The sequence below is a fragment of the Bos grunniens genome, chromosome 24 (genome assembly GCF_055505025.1).
Source record: "Bos grunniens cultivar Pamir isolate PY7600 chromosome 24, Bosgru_T2T1.0, whole genome shotgun sequence".
Taxonomy (NCBI): Eukaryota; Metazoa; Chordata; class Mammalia; order Artiodactyla; family Bovidae; genus Bos; species Bos grunniens.
In genome coordinates, this window is record NC_141188.1 from 4,045,464 (window position 1) to 4,051,587 (window position 6,124).

The 6,124-nt window shown below is 47.9% G+C and overlaps 1 non-coding gene across 1 annotated transcript; it reads left to right on the plus strand.

Annotated features, from left to right (window-relative positions):
- Positions 1 to 287: 287 nt before the first annotated feature.
- Positions 288 to 422, plus strand: LOC147345841 (small nucleolar RNA SNORA70). Its single transcript, XR_015154190.1, has one exon. It is a non-coding gene; the product is annotated as a small nucleolar RNA SNORA70 (small nucleolar RNA).
- Positions 423 to 6,124: the final 5,702 nt, after the last annotated feature.

Sequence of the window (6,124 nt, forward strand, 5' to 3'; positions counted from 1 at the left end):
TCCTATTTGGAACCAGTCTGTTGTTCCATGTCCAGTTCCAACTGTTGCTTCCTGACCTGCATATAGGTTTCTCAAGAGGCAGGTCGGGTGGTCTGGTATGCCCATCTCTTGAAGAATTTTCCAGTTTGCTGTGAGCCACACAGGGTGCTAATCCTCCTGTGAACGCCTTGTGGCTTTTGCCTGTGAGGGGCTTTCAGTAGGTGCCTGGGGCAGCAGTAGACAGTAAAGAAAAAACCAAGATGGTAAGGGTTATGGTGACCCCGAATCTTTAAAAAGAAGAAGGCTGTTGGCAGCCAATTAAGCTGATTGTGCTCTTTTCCCCATGGGGACCCAGTGTGCAGTGGCTGCAAACAACAGCCTTCTTGGTAGCGTATGCAGCTTGTTACCCATACAGGTTGCCCTAAGGGACCTTGGAGACAACTCTTTCCAGTGGGCCTTCATGACTGGCATGCTGGCCCCAGTCTAGGCTCCAGACAGGTGTGTGTGGTGCCTTTGGAAAGCCCAGGGGCACATCAGCCAAGTCATAATGTCCATCCGCACCAAGCTACAGAACAAGCAGCATGTGTTCTTGGCCTCTACGGGGCCAAGTTCAAGTTCCCTGGCCGCCAGAAGATCTCATCTCCAAGTGGGGATCTACTAAGTTTCATGCGGATGAATGTGAAAACACGGTGGAAGAGAAGCCATCCCGGTAGCTGTGGAATCAAAATAGGTCCCTAACTGTGCCTTCTGGACAAATGGGGCCTGCCCTCAAGAAAGCCTGGTCGCTGTCCCTTCCTTACTCAAGCCCAGCAATAAACCCTACTTTCCTGTCCAAAAAAAGAAGGCTGGGAAACATCTCAAGCCCCATCTTTGTCAGCAACACTAAGAAGCAGAGTAGCCCGATCACTTCCAGGAAGCAAGCCTACCTTTGCTGGGCAGCCTTCTCTCATGATCAGATCCTGTTCTCCTGGTGCTTTCCTCCTGGGGCCCAGCCTCCAGTGCAAACCCATCTGCTAGTCAGTATTCTGATCACAACTGGGACAATTCTTTGCAGCTATCTAAAGTACAAGAAGTTCACTAGTGGGGGATCAAATACAGGGAGGGCCACAGGCCTGTCTGAGGACTCAGAAGCTGCCAAGAATCCGGAATTCTAGGGGGTCAAGGCACAGGAAGCAGCAGGCTCTCTCTTTGCATGAAAAGTCTGGCCAACAATACAGCGGATAACAATACAACAACTGTGAACAGATCCTAAGCACCACTTCCCGTCAATGAGTCAATGGGATCCTGCGTGGGAGCGTCCAGCAGGTCCTGCCGGGGGTTCGGCCTGAGCTCTTGCCATTTGGGAGAAGGAAAACAAGGTCACTTTTCCTTTCGACTTTGGTATCAGGAACTAGGACTCCGTATCAGGTGATGGGTTTTCACTAAAACCTCATAGACTACAGGCCTCCAGGCTCCTCTGTCCATGGGATTCTCCAGGCAAGCATACTGGAGTGGGTTGCCATGCCCTCCTCCAGGGGATCTTCCCGACCCAGGAACAAAACCCGAGTCTCCCATGTCTCCTACGTTGGCAGGAGGATTCTTTACCCACTGAGCCACCGGGAAACCCACAGCCAAATTGGGATAGTTGTTTCCTTGTCTGAAATCTCCCTAAAAGCACAGATCGTGCTTTGTTCAACACTTAACCTGTGGTTGTTTGTAAGGTGCGGTTTTCCATAAGAGACTGTGTCTTTTATTTCTGGGAAAGTCCCACATAAAATAAATGTGTCGAAGGAAAAAGAGAATAACAATACTATAGCCTATAAGGCAGGTACAATTATCCTCATTCCCACAGTACAAACGGGAAAAGTGAGTCTTCAAGAGTAAGTCATTTACTAAAGTTCACATAAAAAGTAAGTGAATAATCGGGCGTAAACGCAGGTTTCCAGGAAGTCCTGAGCACTGATTGTGGTGGACCTGGTCACTGGCCTTTAGGGTCTGGACCAGTTTCCTGGAGCTGGTTCACAGCCTGGGCGATACCACGCTGGCGGCGTCAGTACACCAAGATGTATGCTCTCACAGGCCTGGAGGCCAGGAGGCCAGGACGCAGGTGTCGGCAGAGCCAGCTCCGCTTCGCCCCGGGGGAGAACCTGTGCCAGGCAGATCCTTGGAGCTCCTTGGCTTGTGGACCCACGCCCCCATCTGAGCCCCTGTCATCATCACACGGGCCCCTCCTTGGCCTCCAGTTCCCCTCCTCTCTTCTCATAGGATGTTGTTGTTCATTGTTCAGTCACTAAGACGTGTCCGACCCTTTGCGACCCCATGGACTGCAGCACACCAGGCTCCTCTGTCCTCCACTATCTCCCAGAGTTTGCTCAAACTCATATCCATCGAGTCGGTGATGCCATCCAACCATCTCATCCTCTGCTGCCCCCTTCTCCTCCTGCCTTCACTCCTTCCCAGCATCAGGGTCTGTTCCAGTGAGTTGGCTCATAGTATCAGGTGGCCAAAGTATTGGACATTCTTATAAGGATACTGGTCACTGTAAACAGGGCCCATGCAAAACCAGGATGACCTGATCTTACCTAGTGCATCTTCAAAGACCTTATTTCTGAGTTAGATTACATTTTGAAGTTCTGGATGGACAGGAATTTGTGGGGACACTATTCAACCCAGTTCAGAGTCTCCCAGATCTGGACTAAGGGTCTTGGCCCCTCCCTGGCTTTGTGACCTCACAATCCTCACTCCCATGGCAGTTGTGATGTCTGGCTCAGGGGACAGTACATCCTGGTTTGCCCCAGACGGTCCCCGCTGCCCTGACATCCCTTTAACATTGTCCCGTTTGAACAATAAATTACGCAGTCACTCCACATGTGTGAAAGTCTAACTCACAGGAGGCTCTAAACAAGTAGCACTGTCTAATATCAGAAGAGGTGGCATTCAGGGACGGGACCACAGGTTTGGTAAAGGCTTTCTGTCACCAGGAGGTGAAGGCTGAGCCCACAGTTAACAGCTTCAGCTACAAACCAGAAAGAACCATTTGTGTGAGGAGTGTGGAAAGGAGGATAAATCACGTGCTGGTTGGAGTGTGCAGAACTCTCCCTGTGGACCCAGACTCGTGGGTGTATTTAAGTCGACAGTTAAAAGGGCGGGGGGTGGGGCGGGTGGCGGGAGGGACGGCTGAAGCTCGTCCCCACTTCTCTGGCTTGGCACAGTCAGGCAAACAGCGCAGCTTCCAAAGTCTGCTCAATTCCTGAATGTATTGTGAAGACATTTCCCAAATCGAAGTTCATGACACTCAAGTGGGGGTAATTCCAGCTTTTCGAGACAGAGTCTAAATCCCTTTCGTTTCTTATTTGTAAAGTGACCCAATTTGATTCTTCCGCTAGTTCGCACGGCAAGTGTCTTGAACTTTTTCTGCATCAGAATCAGCCCCACGTTTGCCAGAAGTAGTTTCCAAGACCCTTACCCAGACCTACTGAAGACAAGCATTCAGGGTGGAGCACAGAGGACCCTCACTTTGAAACAGCATCCCTGGTGATTCTCTGCTCATTCACTAGGAGGGGAAGCTGCAACCTCAGGGCACTTGTGATTCAGCTTGGACAGGAAGAAAGGGGGCCCTAGCTGGCCCGACCAGCTAGGGCCCAGCACACTGCCTTTACCTATTAACATTTATCACCAAATGTGGATTCAGAAACAATCCTGAGACTCTTGAACACTTTTTCTCTTATCTCCTTAAATATTGAACTTAATGACGCCTTCCCATCTTCAAATCAACTAAAAGGAAAGTGTAATTTTTCTCTGTGGCTTTGTTGTTGTTATTATTGTTTAGTTGCTAAGTCCTGTACGGCTCTTGCAACCCGGTGGATTGTAACCCATGACTCCTCTGTCCATGGGATTCTCCAGGCAAGAATACTGCAGCAGGTCGCCATTTCCTTCTCAGGGCATCCTCCTGACCCAGGGAATGAACCCAAGTCTCCTGGGTCTCCTGCACTGCAGGCAGATTTTTTTACCACTGAGCCCTGCGGGAAGCTCCTTCTACGGGTATATTAGAATGCAAAATGAGGACATCGAATTCTACCACAAACCTGAAGAAAGGTTATATCAAAGATAATGTGTGATAATAAAGGGTAAAGATTTTTCCATTCTGAAAGCACTTATTCACAAAGGATCAGGTTGTTGGTCTTGTTCCAAGGCCTTCCAGAATAATAATAGTTAAAAACACAAAGAGTAAAATGTATATAAAAATGCAACAACACACAGGTTAAGGTTTTCCCCACCGACATGTACTAAGTGGATTACTCTGGAAACTTAGCCCCCCACTGAATCTATTTCATAGAAAAACATAAAATGTTTACAAAGTCCTCCTACATCTCCCAGGGACTTAAATTTCAACTCACACCATGCTGTTTTTAAGCCCTGAGGTCAAGCAGGAAGAGATTTCTTTTATGTTGGAAAGGAATCAAGGGGTTTGGGCATATTTTAGCTCATCTTTCATTTCCAAGCACTCCTTAGACATTAATAAGTGTAATCCCCTAATTTGGCAAAGAAACCCAGCCCCCTCGATATCAGGCCTTTGCCTGGGCTTGAACAAAGAGGGCAAGACTGCCCCAGATCCAGGAGGGGCCGTGACTCCCCAAACCTTTGCCCACCCTCGTTCCCCAAATTACAACTTTTCAGTTAGGAAATTAAAGAAAAGAAAAATATTTAAAATGCAATCATAAGTGTGTCTGTGCATCATTAAGGATGGACCTTTTTCTTGTCACTTTCAAAACTTTAAATGTGAATTTTTCTTCTAACTGCTGGATTTCATTCTTCTGGGAAAAAAAGGGGAGCGCTTTAAGAACCCGAAAATGAGGCTTCCACCTAATACTAATTTTCTTCTTAGTTATAAAGGCTATTGTTTGTTTGAACAAAGAGAAATAGGAGCTATTAGCAGCTGTTTACATTATAGGAATGAGGGCACAAAGGGGGGAGGGGAGGGAACCTTGCTCACTAATGAGCCGGGGACAGGGGTTACTTGGAAACTGTGGGCCCCCGAAAGGAAAGCGGCCACTCATATCTTCTAGTCCTTCCATCCAACCAATATGCTGTATTGATCATTATTGTTAAATGCCACCAACATATTTTAGATAGATTAGGTTTAGTGTTAGAATTTAGATTAAACAAGCAGAGTCTGATTTTCAAAACCAAAAACCAAAACCAACATAGCACCCTAGAACTCTGGGAGCAAACACCCTGGAGCCAGGCTGAGCACACAGGGCAGCCACGTGGGGGTCTCCACCACCCAAGGAACCCTGGCTCCTCAGGAGGGGCCGCAAAACAGGCCCTCAATAAGTATTTATAGAACAAATGAGTGAATGAATTTCGCTTGAATTAAACATGACTCGTCCACGCCTGGCATAAATCCTTTTCATTCCAGTCAACGGAAGCCCGGCTGAGAGCAGGGAAGTTCCCTGAGCTGCCCAGCTGCCTAGGGGCTTTTCCGGCCTGGGCCAAGGCAGGAGGAAGCCCCAACTAACTCATAGTCACTCCTCAGAATACTTTTATTAAAGGGGAAAAAATCACCAATGATGATATCCAGTGACAAGCTTCTGCCACCCACACATTCCACGTTCCACCTGGCCATGAGCTGGTTTCAGTCTCAGGGCACAAGCAACACAAGTCAGAATTTTTTTTTTTCTTTTAATCTTTGGGGAAGAAACAGAAAAGGAGGAGAAAGCAGAGTAACAAGTGCAGATTAAATATGAGGCAGGTCCAGGCTTTTGATACCACTGTGTTTAACTCACCAAATAATCAGAGCATTAAATGCAGGCATAATTTGTCAGCAAGCTCCCTCCATTGTTCCCTGAAGCATGCGGGGTTGGTGGGGGGGGTGTGGACTAATTCAATTCACGTGGGAATCGGTGTTTACATCCACGAGTCCTAATGGAAGGGCACACCATTTTCAAACTGGAACAAATAAATCATAATGCCCTTTGCCACTAAAACCGGGGACCTTGCGATGCCTCTCTCTTGGTGGACGAGCTACATTTGGAAGGACGTTTTCTTCAGTGTGGAAATCTCCACTTGCTGGCTACTGCAGCAAGTCCCAGAAGGTTAGTTTTTGAAGAAGTCTCCAGGAGACGCGGACTCTGCTCTCTGCCTCTCCCTCACGACTTTACCTTTT